This window comes from Sylvia atricapilla, chromosome 5 (assembly GCF_009819655.1).
Source record: "Sylvia atricapilla isolate bSylAtr1 chromosome 5, bSylAtr1.pri, whole genome shotgun sequence".
NCBI classification, from domain to species: Eukaryota; Metazoa; Chordata; class Aves; order Passeriformes; family Sylviidae; genus Sylvia; species Sylvia atricapilla.
Window position 1 is genome coordinate 50,249,087 of NC_089144.1, and position 17,346 is coordinate 50,266,432.

Below are 17,346 nucleotides of genomic sequence, written 5' to 3' on the forward strand. Positions count from 1 at the left end.
AAAGTGCAAACAAGCTATAAATAATAGTTTGGAGTCAAAGATATCAAACAACATTAATGTGAATATGGCACCAAAAAGATATACTTCCGTTAAAACAGTAGAAAACGTTTCTATGTGACTTCATGTCTTCATGATTAAATTTGCTTCCAACAAAATTCTAAGACCAGTCTGAACTTATTAAAGGAAGTTCTATTTGGATTTTCTTCTGACTAAAACAACTTAATTGTAATCAGCATTTCGGTCAATGTGAACTTCTGTTTCTTGAATGAAGAATTAATAAATTTATCTGCTATTTCATGTTGCAATCAAATGGCAAAACATGGCCAAGTATCACCCACACAAAGGAGGGCAAGGAAAACTTCTGAGTATTCCAACCAGAAGAATTTAATGTAGAGTTTTGGGGAAATGAAAGTACTGATAATCACCTCAAACTGTAAATAACCCCCTTGAAAGCAGATGTCAGTTAAGCAGAGATTGTTGTTCTAATCAGAAAATAATTATACTTTAAAGACATTTTTGGGATTAAAAAGAAGACGAAAAGAAGCAAATAAGTTTAGGTAAAAGTTTTCAGAGAAAAATTCAATGCTTCCATTTTTGACAAAGTTGTAATTTCAGGGGGGAGAGGTTACAGTCCACAAAAAATGGTACTTGAACACAATTTTTTGTTGAAAACTTGCTTTGATTATTTTTTTTCTTAAGAGTTCCTAGCTGCTTTGATAGAAATAACCTATTCAAAATATGCAAGACAATAAAACCCCCCCAAATTTTGACAACATAATGTTACTGAAAGATCTTGATTTACAAAAAGCTATATAAAACCCTTTTCCTTTGAAAAATTATGGCCAGCTGTATTTAGTATGCCTTAATTATGCATTTGATCCAGAATGTCATTCATCCTGCTTTCCCCAGCTGATTTCTGACTGAGCATCTCAATGGTAACTGGGTCAGCTATATTCTTGCTGAGAATTGAAAGAGAGAACAAGTTTTGATCCCTAAGGAAAATTTGGAATGTATTTGGTTTTGGCTGTGAGAAGATTCGAGGTGAAGGAATCAAGCATGCAAATACATAAAAATTCCATTTAGTGGAAGAATTTATATAGGACAAGACAAATTATTTGCATTGCTGCAGTTACTCTGCATGTCAACACTCCTTGTTTTGAGGAGCCATCTTGCTGTTAGCAACCCTTGGGAACATATTCCAGTATGTGGGCAGCATTCCGAGAAAATTCAATACAAAAAAATTTGATGTAGCAATCTACTGGTTACTGCTTTGAAATTCCCTCTCCCGTGCCTAAGATTTGAAAACTTTCACACCAGAGCCCTGCCTGCATTATGAGGAGGAAGATCCTTCTCCAAGACATGGTTATTTCTTCCCACACCTTGCCAGGGGATAACAAGACAAAGTAATGGAGCTGAACAGGCCTCCAGTAAGACAAACAGAAAAGCATAAGTCAGAGAGGTCCAATCACATTGTTATTTTTGATGGACTATTCATTTATTCTTTCCTTTTAATCCTTGCCTGTTTGGGAACAAGATCAATTTAAAATAAGGAAACGCTAAAAAATATAACATTATTAAGAGGTTTCCTTTTTCCTCTTTCCTTATATGCTCAAATTATTTGCACCTGAGGACTGTAAAGTGGTAAGGGCCCCAGGCACTGTTCTCGGGAATATTTTGTTAGAGACATGAAGTTTTATTACCTGAACTGTGAACTCAGGTAAGCTCTGGTTCTCACTTGGGTGGGCATTATGTGTAAGCTGGATAAGTACAATCTAGTTTTTGGCCCTTTTGAGGAGCTTGTAGCTCCCCAGAGCTGTGAGATTCTCCTGCAGCCCGTGGGATGCTTTGGGGAGAAGTTTCCCTGCTGCTGGTGCTGTGTGATCACACCCAAGTTCATCTCACCACAGGAACAGAACTTTCTTTTTTGTGATTATCTTTGTCTTCATCAGTTCAGGCTTATTAAGTTTATGCTGGCTTGTTAGTGTTCATTAAGGCTTAGCTGGCTGCTTTGAGGGATGTTATTATTTCTCACACAGAAAGGGACACTTAATTGTGAGGTGAATCTGCTCCTCCTGGTCCCTCAAGATTTCACAGACTGTCACTTTGGCCCTTTCAAAACAAAGACTTGAGCATGGCACTGTAAGATAGTTCACACCTCTTCTTGCAATTCACTCAAATTAAACCAGAAAATGTAACAAATCCATATAAGCTGTGAGGAAAGAGGGAATGTCTGAGTGAGATTGGCCCCAAAAGGGCCTTTGTTTGGAAATTTCTGATTCTGCCATTTCTGCCCGCTTACATAAGCTGGGTGACACTGCTGCAGAACAGACAAAGCATCTGTCTTGGATTTTTGAAAATGCCAATTTTGAAAAAGTGTGATTAGTTATTTATGGTTTTTTATAAGTAGAAAGGCTGGGTGTGAGTCACTGGGCTGTCCCAGTCCTGCAGGTGTGCAGAAACAGACAGGATGTTTTCCATCTCTGCTGCTCAATATGGGGTGTTGAGGGATGGCTTTGCTGAAGGAGTCTCTTCAAGTGCTGTCTCCTGGGATGGCTTTGCTCTGGGGCCCTGTGTTCATAGCAGGATTGCACTTGTCCTTGTGCCTGTCATGGCAGCATGGATGTGATGCCAACTGCGCAGTGAAAAACATCTCCTTTAAGTTCAACTTCTCCCTGTTTCCTTAGCAGGGCAGCATAACATCTCAGCTGGGAGTGCAGTTCCTCCTCTGACATCCCTGTCCCCTCATGTGTGCATCCTTGTGCAGCCATGGAGCTGCCAGGTATTGATTGGATGGCACGGCCCTGGAAGAGATGCTCATGCATAAAATCTGATGGTGGAAACTGCAACTGTTACCCTTACAAATAGTTAAGGATGTTTTTACCACCCTGCATTCCTTCTCACCCTGGTGCCTGCTGAAAGGCGTTAACGATTGGATTGCTTCTGGAGTTTGGAGGGTGAGTGCCTCTTACAGCAGCCCTGGAAGGACAGGACTTGCTCAGCAAAAGTGTGATGATACTGCTGGGGCCCATTGCACTTGTTGAGTGCCAATTTTGTAAGGGATCAAATTGCTTCCTTCTGAGCATGGACAGCAGCCCTGCCTTCCACTTGGAGGAGTCACTTATAATCCTTACAGCGCTTTCTGAAGAGCTGACATGCCTGTCTAACATGCTGCCCCTACAGACATAATTTCTGAGGCAGCATCAAGGTGGGAAAAACCCCCCCATTTTCAGTTTTTTATGGTTTTGGTCTGTCTCTGCAAGCTCCATTTATCTTTGTATTTTTAGCATAACTTCCTCCTCTAGGTTATTGCTTTGAGTCCCATTAAGGAAACAGTACCCTTGGCACCAGCGGCTCCATCCTGCGGGTACAATCTGTGTGATTTAGGCCGCCGACCCCCTTTACGCAGATTGCGTAATTTACGCCATTTGTGTAACCTCCGTGAACGGCGTAACTCACGCACTGCGCGTAACGCGCGTCAACTGCGGGAGCCTGCGGAGCCTCGGAACTTCTGCTTTGTCCCCACTCTTGCCATAAAGTAAATGATTCCACTCTGATCTCTCATCCAGGTGATCAGATCAAAGGTGGTAGCTGATAAACTGTGAGGCGTCAGTGGAATTAAGTAAAATGACTGGAGACAAAGAGCTCTGAGCCTCCTCCTTGCTGGCTGGATCAGAGAAGGATTTAACAGCTGGGTAGGAATGACTCCATTGAAAGAGAGGCAGTGCAGTTACATTGATGCTCAGAGTAGAAAGCTGGAGGTGTCTCTTAAATGTCCTGTGAGCCTTTATGACTGCCCTTCCCACACCCTGGAGCATACTATTTGTCGGAGAAAAAGTGGTGGTTTCGTATGTAAGTCCTCCACCTACACCAGTTTTGTCTCTTCAGGATGTTACTCAAAACTGCTGTTTGGAGCCCTCTGAGAGGACTTGCTCAGCCCTCTGTACCTGTCACTGGTGTGCAGGACACCTGGGCTGCAGCTGGGAGGAATTTCTGCACTTCTCTCAGAGCTCCCTTCAGTGAGTCAGGGTAGTCACGCTCCACACACAGACCATTGCAAGAGTCAGACATGAATGTAGAGAAACTCTGAAGATACAGCTGATATGTATTTTTTGAAGTATTTTGTTAGCCCTTTAATTTAAACGGACCAGAGTTGAGCTATGCAGAGCTCAAAGGAGCAGCTATATCATGCATATGCCAACTTTAAACCAGCTAGAAGTGATTAAAATTGCCGGAATGGGCTCAGAGCAGGCTGTGAAAATCCAGCTAGTGAGTGCCTATGCACACTATGAGCTTGTGATGGAGACCATGTGAGTGACCTGCATGACTGTACATAAAACTGGCTGACCACCCTAACAGCTCTTTAAGCAGCTTAAAGTATGCCCTGCACAGAAAATACAACTCTGTGTGTAATCACACGAATTTAAATAATATAGTTAGAGCACAAATTTTTAATCCCAGTCTCTGGGATGAGCTCCCAGCTCAAGCTCCCCATGTACCAGTAGGTTTGGTCAGGGTGGCAGGTGTTAAGGCTGTGTTTCCCAGCAACCAGGTCACAAAACATGCAGGAGGTTTAACATTGAAAGTGTTAATTTGAAGTTGACTTGGAAGAAAGTATAACCCTGAACTATTTGTAGATACGAGACTTCTCACCTTATTTCCAAACCTCTTTGACAAGGATGCAACAGATTCTGTTCCTGTCCATTTGCTGTTGGGCTTTCAAGTGAAAATAACTTATAACTTACAGTTATAAGCTCTCTTTGAACTGATTAGTGTAAGGGCATACTTAGAATAAATGGAAGTTGCCCTATGACATTGGAATGATCAGAGCTGTTTCAAAAGAGATGCCTGGGGATGTAGGAATGCAGTATCTCAAAATGCCAGGTAAGCAACAAATAATTATTCTTGCTGCATCCAGCTCGATAAACAGATAAAATAGAGAACTCCTACCAATTTTTTCCAAACTTGTATATAGTAATCTTCAACCAGAAAGAAACAATTTTAGGAGCACTTGAAGTGAAATTATTAGTTTAGATTATATTGTATTAAAAAAAGCTGCTTTTTGTTTGTCTCAAGTTTTAAGCTTCGGGGGCTTACTAATAACTATGGTATAGGAAGATGTGAATTTAAGATACGAAATGAAAGCTGTGAATTTTTCATAATCACCTGATTCCAGAAACTGAGGCTCTTACCACCAAATGCTCAAGTTCTATCTCACCTAAAATTTTGTATGGGCAATGAAAACCCCTCCAGCATTCTTTGTCTTTAAGGCTTTACTTTTAGGGGACAATTGAAAATGTGATGCACTTTGATAATAAAATTCTACTACTGAATTTTAATCTTTTGAGTCAGAAGCCACATTTTGCCCTGCAGTCTCACAGCCATTAAGCAGATTAGTGGTGGTGGCCTCGGCTGTGGCACCCTGGTAACAAGCATTGCTGAAGCTGGGAGGGGTTCAGGGGTACCAGTGACTGACCCAGCTTAAGTCCCATGTTGGAGCATGGTAAGTGAAGAAATACTGTGGTAGAAAAGGTGTCATGTGTGAACTGCATGGGCAAATGAGTCCTTGTAGAACTGGAGGAAACTGAACAGGGTTTTGAATTTAATTTATCTTGTAGTTATCATGAACGTTCTGGAAAGAGGGTGAGTTGATACACTCTAACGACCATGCTGACTATCTGAGAAAACAGTGGAAAAAGAAAGCAGCTCACAAACCATATCACAGCATTAATTTCTTTTAGACCTCTCAATTGACTTCTATTTTTAAAATGAATGTTGTGGTAAGACGTAAGGACAGGAAAGAAGCTGACTATCTAAGAAAATATTTCTCCAAGTACCTTGAGAGATCAACTTCATGTTCCACAAACAATGTCAAAATCACTTAAATGAAACAACAGAACAAAGCTCTCTTCTAAAAGAAAAGGTTTTGTTCATGTTGGCGTCTTCATTATAAGTACACTGACTAGAATAACAGCTTCAGCTGAGAGAAATGAAAACAGCCTTGTTTCCCAAAACAGGATAAATGAAGCGTGTGCACTTAATCACAAGTTTACAAGATAATCTTTTTTGCTTTTTAATAGTATTTCAGCAATGGTAGGAGTCTGTGCCCCAATCAGCCAGCTCTGCCCAGCCTGGCCATGGCTCTTTCACCTACTGGACTGGCTGGTGGATTCATGCAGCAGACCCCACACTCTCAATCCTTTACTTGGCATCTTCTCTATTGCAGAATAGTTAGTTAGTTTTTACTGCCTTTGCTAAAGTATGCATGCTCTAGTAGGGCCCCTTTCCAGGACTGGTAGTATGTTTCCCTCATTGCAATGTGCCCTGCTGGTTCCGTTTTGTTGTACACCAACAGCTTTTATATCAATAGCGCTCATTCCCTTAACTGGAGTTCTGTGATGGGAGGTTTGGTGTTTACGATGTAGCATTTAAATTTTATGGTATGGCCTTGTGCTGGTTTTGGTTAAACATGGGCCTGGGTTCCTGGATCCAATCAAGCACATGTTTTTCTTTGGCTAATTTGGCTGCATTAGTATTTTTGGAGGGCTACATTTATGGTAATGGTGGATGTCACAGTTTTTTCAATAGGAACATGAACACCGCATTTTCTATCAGTAGAAGAAATTTAGCTCTTGTGTTCAGTGTAGATGTGAAGTATATACACTGGTGTGTCCTGTGCTCAGTGGCATAGAGAAGCCACAGGAGCAAGCGGGCCTTGAACAATGTGCCATTTCCTAAAGCCACCTAAATTCAACCTAAAGTGTCTTCCTATTGACCTCAGTGGTTTTAGAAGAGTCTCTGGTTTCAGCTGGAAGACAAGATTCTAACTTAAAGCACTTTTTCACAACAATTACCTGATACATTTTTTTTCCCCCATGTGATTAAATTATTTCACTGAAGCCTGATAATTGTAGCCACACATCTGTGATTTGTCTACTCTAATTTTATAGGCTGTTCATTATAAGGGAGGTAGAGCTAGTTGGAGAAGAGATATTGAATGCTAATGGAATATGCCCTGGTTTAAGGACACAGATTGTTGCTATATTAGCTGTCCGGCTGACAGGAGAGTGTAAAAGTATTTCTGGGCTAAGTGAAGAGGTTTTTTTGAAATAAGCGCCTGGAAGCATTCACTTCCGTGCAGGTCCCTAAAGGAAGACAATAAGGGTTCTCTGAAACTTCGAGGTGACACTCTCTAGAGAGAGGGTGGTTCTTTTTTCCCTATGTTTCCTAAGACCAAAACATCAGATGAAAAATAAAGGTGGGAAAAGCATCCTGCACTAGGAGGAGGTGAGGTTTGCCAGACAAAGCCATCTAGTGGTCACTGCTCACTGCTGTCCCTGCTCAGGGACTGAGTGCTCTCAGTTACCAAGGGGTTTGGTGCCTGCTGTGGCACCTGCTCGGCTCACTGGCTGTGTCTGCTCCCTCCTGAGCAGAGAGGGAAAGGGCTGCTTGCTATTGAGTCAGAAAAGCAAAGAGAATAGTCCCCTTGAACAGAAGGAAAGTAAGGTTGCCCGTGACAAAATTGTTTGTGTTGTTGAACAGCAGAGGCCAGTAAAGGTGGTGGCTGGTCTGGAAAGCACTGCCAGGAGTGGTGACCCAAGTAAAGCCTGACTGAATGAAGTGTGTGAGCCCAACCCAGGGGCTGAGAGCATGGTAACCCTGCCTGTGCCTGGGGTGCACAAAGGACAGCCAAGAAACACCTCCCAGCTGCTGCAGGCATGTTGCACTTGTGAGGAGGTACAAACCTTTTTTAAGCAAAATGCTCTGTGGATTAGTGCTGAATTTATGAAATTGTTTTGTCCTTAAAAAAATCAGTTTAAAAACCAAAAGGGTTTTTTTTGACACATTCTAAATGTTTTGACACATTTAATTTTAAAAGCTGAAAACCATAGAGTTTGGACAGCAGCTTTCACTTGTTATCACGAAAGTTGTGGAAACTTGATCACCATATGCAGTTTCTCTACTTCCCCATTAAAAAAAAATTGATCAACAAGAAATGTTCCATATTAATCTAAAATACTCTCTTCCCTGTATTTCCTACTTTGGTAAATGAACAAAAATCATTATTATTTCCATTGTGAGGCCTTAGTTTAATGCCCATTTTCCTCTTAAAGATGATGCCTTTGAACTTTGTCATCTGCTGTGCTCAGAGAGGTGGCATTATAAACTTTTCAGAAGATGTTACAGAATCCACACTGGAGGCACATATTATTAGGAAAACAGATACCTTTCAACATAATGTGACAATGCAGGAAGTTTATATTTTGAGGAAGCCCAAAGATCATTGAGAGGGCTGAGGAAGGGAATGTGTGTGCTGAGTATTTTAATGTGGTAGAAGTGAACAGTCAATGTTGGTGAAGAAATGTGGCAAAGTAGATAAGCCCAGTGGAGATTTCTCCTGCTGCTGTACTCTTGCCAGGGAGAGGAGACAAAGGATTAAACAATTCTTTACTTCAATAGCTGAGCCTACTTTCACAGCTACTAAAATACCTTCATAGTGCATGTACTGTGTGTTCAGCCACAAGTGTAATCCTGTTACTAAAATGCTACTCCAATGCACCTGGCAGTTACATAGCTGCATTGCTCACTTCTTCTGAAACTTCTGGTGTTGGTTTGTTTTTGGTGGTTTTTTTTTTGTTTTTGTTTGTTTGTTTGTTTGGTTTTTGTTGTTTGTTTTTGGTTTTGTTTTTGGTTTTTTTTCTTAAGAATTTTAAAAATATTCCAAGGAATACTGAGTTTATCAAAAGCTGGTGGGATTTTTGGGCTCTCAGTCACCAAAGTGCTTGCTGTAAATTTGTTCCTTGCCAATATCCAAACTCCAGGACATGAAAGTGAGCCCAAAGTCAGTAATGAAGAGGTAGAAAAAGCAATGTGCATTTGATCTCTTTTTTACTATCCGTTTCTTTTATCCTGCCCTTGGTAAACCATTTTTGGTTCTTCTGTAGATCCAGTTACTGAGTCTTTGTACATTTGGAGTTTGCAATGTTAACCTTCAATGGCTGTAGAACAAGTTGAGTTCTTCAGGTGTGAAGCTGAAGGGAGGAAGGGAGCAAGTGGTGTGTGTGCCTCAGAAGCAAGCAGTCAAGTCCAGCTTCTCTTAAGAAAAGCAAAAACTGGGCAGGTTCTTTTCTTCCACTTTCCATAATTTTTTGTTTGCCTGTTCCTTTTGAAGAGCAGAAGCACAAGACAGGCTATTGGGTCAGAAAAGATAATTTTCTCTGTTAGCTGAAATAAAAGACTGGGTGACACCTCCTTCTCTTTGCCAACACCACAGGAAGCAAGTAGCACTAACAGACTCAGCAGGCCACATTTCCCCATTTTCAGTGTAACCGCTCATTTTAAGTTGTTGCTTTAATAAGCAGATGGATTTTTCATAATGGTTAAAAGGAGTTAAAGCATGAAGGCACTTAAAGAAATCAGATGTCAAGACTTTAACTTAATGGGTTTATAAAGTAGAGACCCTTTAAAGATGGCATGGTGATCCAGCAGCCATAAAGACCTTATTATGGGTCAACAGTTTATTTTGTGAACAATAGTGCCTTTTGAAGACACTCACACAATCAAAATTTAGATTTGTGCAAAGTGCTTAATTTTATTGAAGTGTTGTAATATAAATGCATGAGCTTCCCTGAGCCAGCTGTGTGTGCTTATGTCTGTACTTTTTGAGAATGCAGGCTCTTCTACATCTTTAATAAATGACAAATTCGGTGGATTTTCTTGTTCCAAAACAGCATTTTTATAATTTTTGTGATCCAATGAATGCCATCCTTTGAGGACTATCTTTGCAGGAGCAAGAGGAGAGGGGGGAAAGATCACTACAACTAAAAAAAAGCTCATGCTTTAGTATTTAAAATGCAGTAATGTTTCTTTAAAAGCAACTCAAATTCAGCTATGGGCCAAGGGTCATTTCTGTTACATTAGACTGTGAAAGGCAGGGTTTTGGTAAAGATTTGAGCATTTGAAAACAAAAGGTTTTATAGAAGACACTGCATCTTTATTGCCTTCAGTGCTGGTGGAAGTCTGGTTGCCTTATGGGAAACATAAGGAGTTGCTGAGGAGATGTGAATATTCCCCTAAATATCCTAAGGTCAAATTTCACCTATGAATTCTCCATTGACTCTTAAAGGATCTTCCTCTGTGGCGTCTAGGGCCTGATCCAAAGGTAGTCAAAGAAATTGAAATCCTTGCATTGATTTCCAAAACGTTTAAATCACATCCTACAAGTGCTTTACTCTGTAATACATCTGATTTGGTTGATTTCTTACTGAAATCAGTGGGGACTTGCCCAGGTCGGTGGGAACTCCTTGTGTTTCAGAACTCTCCCAAGAGTGTTCCAGGTACCTTTGGAAGCTCTGCTTTTGTTGTCAGTGCTTTTGAGCCAAGTCCCACTTCCAGTGCCATGCGCTTGACCAGTTTATGCTGATTTTGGGCTTTGGGCATGAGGTGTAGAAGCAGGAGACAGTACAGGGGTGGTACCCATCTCTTAGCCCTGGGGCTCCTGAGCAGTTCTCACAGTGATCCCATACTGCTGATGCCATATCCCAGCCAGCAGGAGTGCCTGGGTGCATGGGCTGATGCTGCTGGGCCTTCCTCACTCTTGAAGGCCACAAGCTGTCAGAAGCTGATGGGAGCAAAAGGCACACTTTGATTGCATTGACTGCCTTTTTTGTGTCAGAGCCTGAAATGCTCTTCACATGCTCCTTGAAGGGACCAGTCCTTGCACAGAAAGATGTTTTGCCAGCTGATTTTCTGTGTTTCAGGGAAACACCCGACTTTCTGTGAAACTGGGCAAATGTGGAGTGAAAAAGGCGTGTATGTGTAGTATATTTTGAAAAGGCTTGTGCTTCCATTTGGCTGTGCTGCAGTGCTCCATGGCCAATCTTGGGCCTCTCTTTGTCTGGTGTGGTGCCCAAAAGTAAAGGGAGCAGGTGCCTTCTGTCCCTGCCAGTCTCACCACAGCAGACAGGGTTGTCTCAAACTGACACACAGGAAGGCTTTTGTAATTCTCCTGGCTGTTCAGTGATGCAGAAACCTGGGAGAATCAGCCTAGCAGAGGCAGAGGGCCAGCCACATCTCACCCCTGACAAACCAGACCTTGGCTTCAAGCCCTGGGAGGCATTTGTCAGCTCAGGGTGAGCCAGAGATACCCTCCCAAGGGCCTTTGGGGTTGCTATGTTAATGAATCCAAGTTCAGTTCCCCTATTGGGTACCTGTGTTCCATATTTGGTAACATTTCCAGAGTGATCTACCCCTAAGTCTGTATATTGTTGCTTCTTCCTTATTTTTGATCTTTGGAGTTTGTCTCTATACTGTGCTCAGCTTTTGGGCATTGTCCTATTTTATTTCTCATTAAAGTGAATTTTTCTTACTGGGCACTCCATCGCACCCGCTCCTTTCTCTGTGCCGTGTCTTTTGAAGTAAGGCAGCTCAAAAGATTTGCCACAGCCACCCTCACTGCAACAGAAACCAAAGTAAGATGTCCTTGGTAGGAGATTATGATATTCTGAGGAGAGGATTTGGGAATTTCTCACTTGTTGGGGGTCAGCGATGCAGCATTCTCTGGGGAGTAATCAACTGGCAGGAAATGCCCATTCACTCATTTCTGCAGAGAAAATGGGTAAGAAAGGGTTTGTATATTCCTAGTTTGGGTGGGTTTTTTTTCTATTTTTATTTTATGCTAATAAGATGGCTTGTGCCAGAGAAAAACTGTTTCTTTTTCTCCATTCCTAGTCTGTCAATGTAATATAAATACCAGCCCACAATTTAGCCATTGTTAATTAATATGTACTTTCCATTACCTTTCTTTTGGAGAGCTCATTTTCTTGAGGAATGTAGCTTTTCATTCAAACATTTCATTTTGTAACAGGAGAAAGAGGCATGGAAGAACTACTTTAACTGGATTGTGTAACAATGGCTGTGGTAATAATTGTCTGGGAGAATTATATGGAGGTAACAAAAGGACTCACAAAATGAATACATTACAAAGACTCTTTTGTGACTGAAAAATACTGATGTCCTTAAAAGAGAGAGAGAGAGAAGTAGGAGTTGGATGGTTTTTTAAGAAAATACAAAGATTACACTGGGAAGTTTGTCTTGGCATAGGGAAGATGTTTTCTTAGGACTGCTGAAAGAAAGCTTATGCTCTGTTCCATTGTTTCCTCACCCCTATTTCCACAGCACATGTTCCTTGTCCTGGCTGGTCAGCCTGACCTGGGCTCCAACAATTCTGCTGCCACCAAGTGCTCAGCAAGCAGAGCAGCTCTGTCAGTGCCTTGGCTGCTGTGCCAGTCTGATTTATCTCTGCACAGACAGCTCATACCCAGTTAAATTCAACAGTCGAGGCTCACTGCCAGTATGTCACCCTTTAGGATCCAGTTGTGCCACTAGGATAATCCAGGATGGGGTCAGTAAATGGGAGATTAAGAGGAAGTCAGAGAGGCAGAGGGGGTAACTAGTTATTAGATCTATTATACACACACTTATTTCCAGACCATTCAGGGGGCTAGTCTACAGGGTAAAGGATGGGGTTTGCCCCTTATTTTGAGTCTTTATTGGACTCACTTGACAAGTGGATTCAATCTTGTTAATTTTCTCTTAGCTCTTAAGTTATAATCATGAGGAGTCTGTTTTTGATATCACTTACTTCATCTAAGAGGTTGCACTTGCTGTCACCATTTGGAGGGCTGTAGATGTTTGTACTGAACACTGTTCAGAAATTCTTATTTTTGTCATGAAAGTACAGCTGTATCTTGAAAGTGGTACAGAATTAGAATAAGGTATGATGAGGTACTTGGGTTGCTAATATGCATTACACTCAGCAACACCTTGGCATGTGGAAATGTGCAGCCTTACACATCTGGATAGCAGGAACCAACAAAAAAAAAGATTGAAATTCTTTTAGGGTTAACAGAGGAAATGTCATCCTCAATGAAATGGGTAATTTCTTACTGTAGTTGGTGACTCCCCAGACGACCACCTTTCTGTGGCTAGTGTTAATGTTAAGCACTTCAAAGGCATGGGAATGTGAGAGAGGAAAAAATCTGCTATAAAAGCAATTTATTTTTCTGAGGGGGTAGTGGTCAGCTGAATCCTTTCTGACTTAGCCAGATACAAAACTGTGAGTGCCACTGCTGCAGAGAAGGTGGTGGTGGGGAACAGGGGGTGTGAAGGGAGGCAGGAGAAAAAGCAGAGCATGGAAATTCCAGCGTCATCTCTGTGGTGGAAGGGCTCTCTGATGTGAAGCACAGACATTCCTCATTTATGCGGCTCAGTACAGAGGGGGATTTTCAGCCTTTTATGCACAATGCTGGGTTAACAAACTCTTGTGGTTTGACACTGGCCAAGCACCAGGCACCCATGAAAGCTGCTCACCCACCCTTTCCTGCTACAGGTGGGCAGAGGAGAGCAAAATTTAAGGAAGGGTTCATAAGTTAAGGACCAGGAGAAAACATTCCAAGGGCAAAACAGGCTCCACTTGAATTCACTCAAAGTGAATTTATCACTTAAAAAATTGGAGGAGGATAATGAGAAGTAAAATAGCCCTTAAAAACACCTTTTCTTCCCCCAACTCCTCCCTCCACCCCACTGACAGCACAGGGAGACAGAGGGTGGAGGTTTTGGTCAGTTTGTCACTCAAGATTTTCTTCTGCTGCTCAGGAGAGGAGCCCTTCCCCTGGGAGCCCGTGGGGTCCCTTTCCACAGGAGACAGTTCTCTGTGAACTTCTCCACCGTGGTTCCACTCTCACGAGCAGCAGCCCTCCCAAAACTGCTGCAACGTGAGTCCCTCCCATGGGCAAACAATCCTCCCAAAGCTGCTGCAGGGTGGGTCACTGTCCCACGGGGTGCAGTCCTCCAGGGACAGGCTGCTCCAGCCTGGAAGCAGGATCCCCTCTCTCCACAGGGTCTCCCACTGGATCACAGCCTCCTCCAGGCATCACCTGCTCCAGCCTGGGCACCTCCCCACGGGCTGTGGGTGGATCTCTGCATCCCTATGGATCCCCAGGGACTGTGGGTGCATCTCTGCATCCCTGTGGATCCCCACGGGCTGTGGGTGGATCTCTGCATCCCCATGGATCCCCAGGGGCTGTGGGTGCATCTCTGCATCCCCATGGATCCCCAGGGGCTGTGGGTGAATCTCTGCATCCCTGTGGATCCCCAGGGGCTGTGGGTGGATCTCTGCATCCCTGTGGATCCCCAGGGGCTGTGAGTGGATCTCTGCATCCCCATGGATCCCCAGGGGCTGTGAGTGGATCTCTGCATCCCTGTGGATCCCCAGGGGCTGTGGGTGGATCTCTGCATCCCTGTGGATCCCCACGGGCTGTGGGTAGATCTCTGCATCCCTGTGGATCCCCAGGGGCTGTGGGTGCATCTCTGCATCCCTGTGGATCCCCAGGGGCTGTGGGTGAATCTCTGCATCCCTGTGGATCCCCAGGGGCTGTGGGTGCATCTCTGCATCCCTGTGGATCCCCAGGGGCTGCAGGGGCAGAGCTGCTCCACCACGGTCTCACCATGGGCTGCAGAGGAATCTCGGCTCCGGCACCTGGAGCACCTCCTGCCCCTCCTTCTGCACTGACCTTGGTGTCTCCGTGTTGTTTCCCTCACACATTCTCACCTCCTTCTCTTCTCCATCTGCAATTTAAATAGCCCCACTGTCTTTGTTTTGGTTTTCTTCTTAAATCTGTTACCACAGAGGCATTACCATCATCTCTAACTGGCCCAGCCTTGGCCAGCAGCATGCCCATCTTCAGAGCCATCAGGGATTGGCTCTGCCTGACGTGGTGGAAGTTTCCAGCAGCTTCTCACAGAAGCCACTTCTGTGGGCCCCCTGCTACCAAACACCAGGCCCTGAAAAACCAGCACCCAAAGGTTAAAGAACAGCCAGCAAGCAGAGCAGTCTGCTGAAGGTTAACAAGAAGCTCTGAGTAGAAAGGCTGTTCAGGATGTCTCAGGCAGCATTAAGGATCCTTTAGACTTCAGTTTAGAAGTGTCACGTGCAGGCAGACATCCAGAATGATGAAACTCTGGATGGTAGGAATACTGGAGTTCCATTTCCCTATGGATTTTGAGGACCATCCTCTCCCACAATCCCACTCCAATGACCCTCAATTCCTGTTCTGTTTCCCTGCTACAACATGGATTTCATCCCATAGGGAGATGATTTCCCAGCTGCGTGTACAGTGCTTTCCTTGGCTCCAGTCTGTGGTTGGAGCTGTGTGGTCACTGCCATGTCCCTTAACTCCACAGACAGGCCCTGGCTTTGATGTGTGACTGACTGAAACTGGGTTGCTGAAGTTGGCTGGAAAAGAGAAGAAAGACTAGGGACCATACATACTATCATAGAACTATTTAGGTTGGAAAAGACCTCTAAGATTAGAGTCTAACCTGTGACCAATCACCAGCTTGTCAACGAGACCAGAGCACTGAGTGCCACATCCAAGTTGTTCCTGGATGCCTCCAGGGTTGGGGACTCCACCACCTCCCCTTCCAAAGCCTGACAACCCTTCCCAGGAAGAAATTCCTCCTCCTGATGTCCAACGTGACCTTCCCTTGCAAAACTTGGGGTGCCATTTCTTTTGGCCCTGGGAGCAGAGCCTGAGCCCCACCTGGCTACAGCCTCGTGTCAAGGAGTTGTAGAGAGAGAAGAGGTCCCCCCTGAGCCTCCGTTTCTCCGGGCTGAGCCCCACAGCTCATATGCCTTGCTCTCTAGACTCCTCCAGCTTTGTTGCCCTGCAGGCAGGTCGGCAACAGGAAAAATGTCTAAGAATGCATTTCAAACGCCAGCAGTGGTTTTTACAGTATGTGTGAAATGGAGCGGTCCTAATCCTACTCTCACTTTGACTAGGAGGTTTGTAATTCCTGTAAAAACCGGGCAGTCCTGAAACGGGGGCAGGTGGTGGTCCCACATACTCAGGGCAGGCTGCTGGATGCTCTCGGGAGCTCTGCGGCACAAAATCGGTGGGAATCCTCACGGCTCCGTCCGAGCAGGAGTTCCCGGAGCCCAGAGGTGGGGATGTGGGCTGCAGTGCCGAGGAGCTGAGCTGTAGGCGATGCTTGTCCAGCTCCCACCGAGGGTGCACAGGGAACAGCCGCTTTTCCAGGGCTGCCTGTTCAGCTCGGCAGATGCTCCTTCCTGAACCCTTCCCCTTTCTCCCTGCCCTGCAAACAGATTCTTTCCCCAGCCGAAGGCAGTTTTGCCCAGCTAGTCATTAAACCAGCCGGATGTGGCTCCCTTCCCCCACCTGATACGATGCCGAGGAGCGCCTGCTTTTCAATTCTTTCACGTCGTCTCTGCCAGATGCTGCTTCCGCTACTAAAATTTGAAAATGAGAGAAAGAAAAAGAAAAAAAGAGAAAAAAAGAAAAGCAAACGGCCCTCAAACCCAGCAGTGGCAGTCCCGCGTTCCGTTCGTGGCCGCAGCAGAGCCCAAGGCGAGCGGCGGCCGGGCAGGGTGTGCTGGCCCCGGCGGAGACTCGGAGATGGAGACGCGAGCGGTGTGCGAGATTCCTGCGGAGCTGGGGGGAGGTGGAGCTTGTTTTTCAACGCTTTCTCCGAGCCGCATGATTCCTGAGCGAGCTCAGGGCTGAGGTGCCGATGCGTAAAGGAGGCTGAATTGGGGAGCAATTTGCCGGTCTCGGGTGTAGGACGAAGCCCCTTCCTGCTCCCCCTCTTCGCAGCACGGCAAGGAGAGAAGCTGGAGCATCCCTCCCCTTCCTCCGGCTGCTACCCTGACATCTCTGTCTGGCTGGACACGCTGGCTGTCCTTCCTCCTCCTCGTACTCCTACTTTCACCCCGCTAAAATACGCACGCCCAGGGGCTTTAATGTGATAAAAGAGAAGGTCTTGAGGAAAGTCAAAAGCATGTGAGGAAGGAAACAAGTTGGACATGTAAAGAGAAAAAGAGCTCAAGAGTTTCACCAGTGAGGCATGAAATGAGAAGTAACAGCTGGTGTACTGGAGCATCATCATCGAGAGCTATGGATCCAAGGTTAACAGTGCGGGAGGGGAGAGTTGGAATTTAAAGTAATTACCAGGCAAAGGATAGAGCAAAAGAAGGAGATCCAGGCAATTGCCTTGCGCTGCAATAGTTTGGAAAGAATCACCGGGAAAACTGGCAAACATTAGCAAAAGCCTTTGTGTGGTCGAGAGCCACTTCCTTTCTCCTTTTAGAAGTACTAAATTTAGAAGAGGCTGAGCACCTGATTTACTTAAAAAAAAAAAAAAACAACAACAACAACAACAACAAAAACAACAACAAAAACAACAACAAAAAAAAAAAAAAAAAAAAAAAAAACAAAACAAAAAACAAACCAAAAAAACCCCCCACACCAACCCCAGAGGACTTCCAAGAAT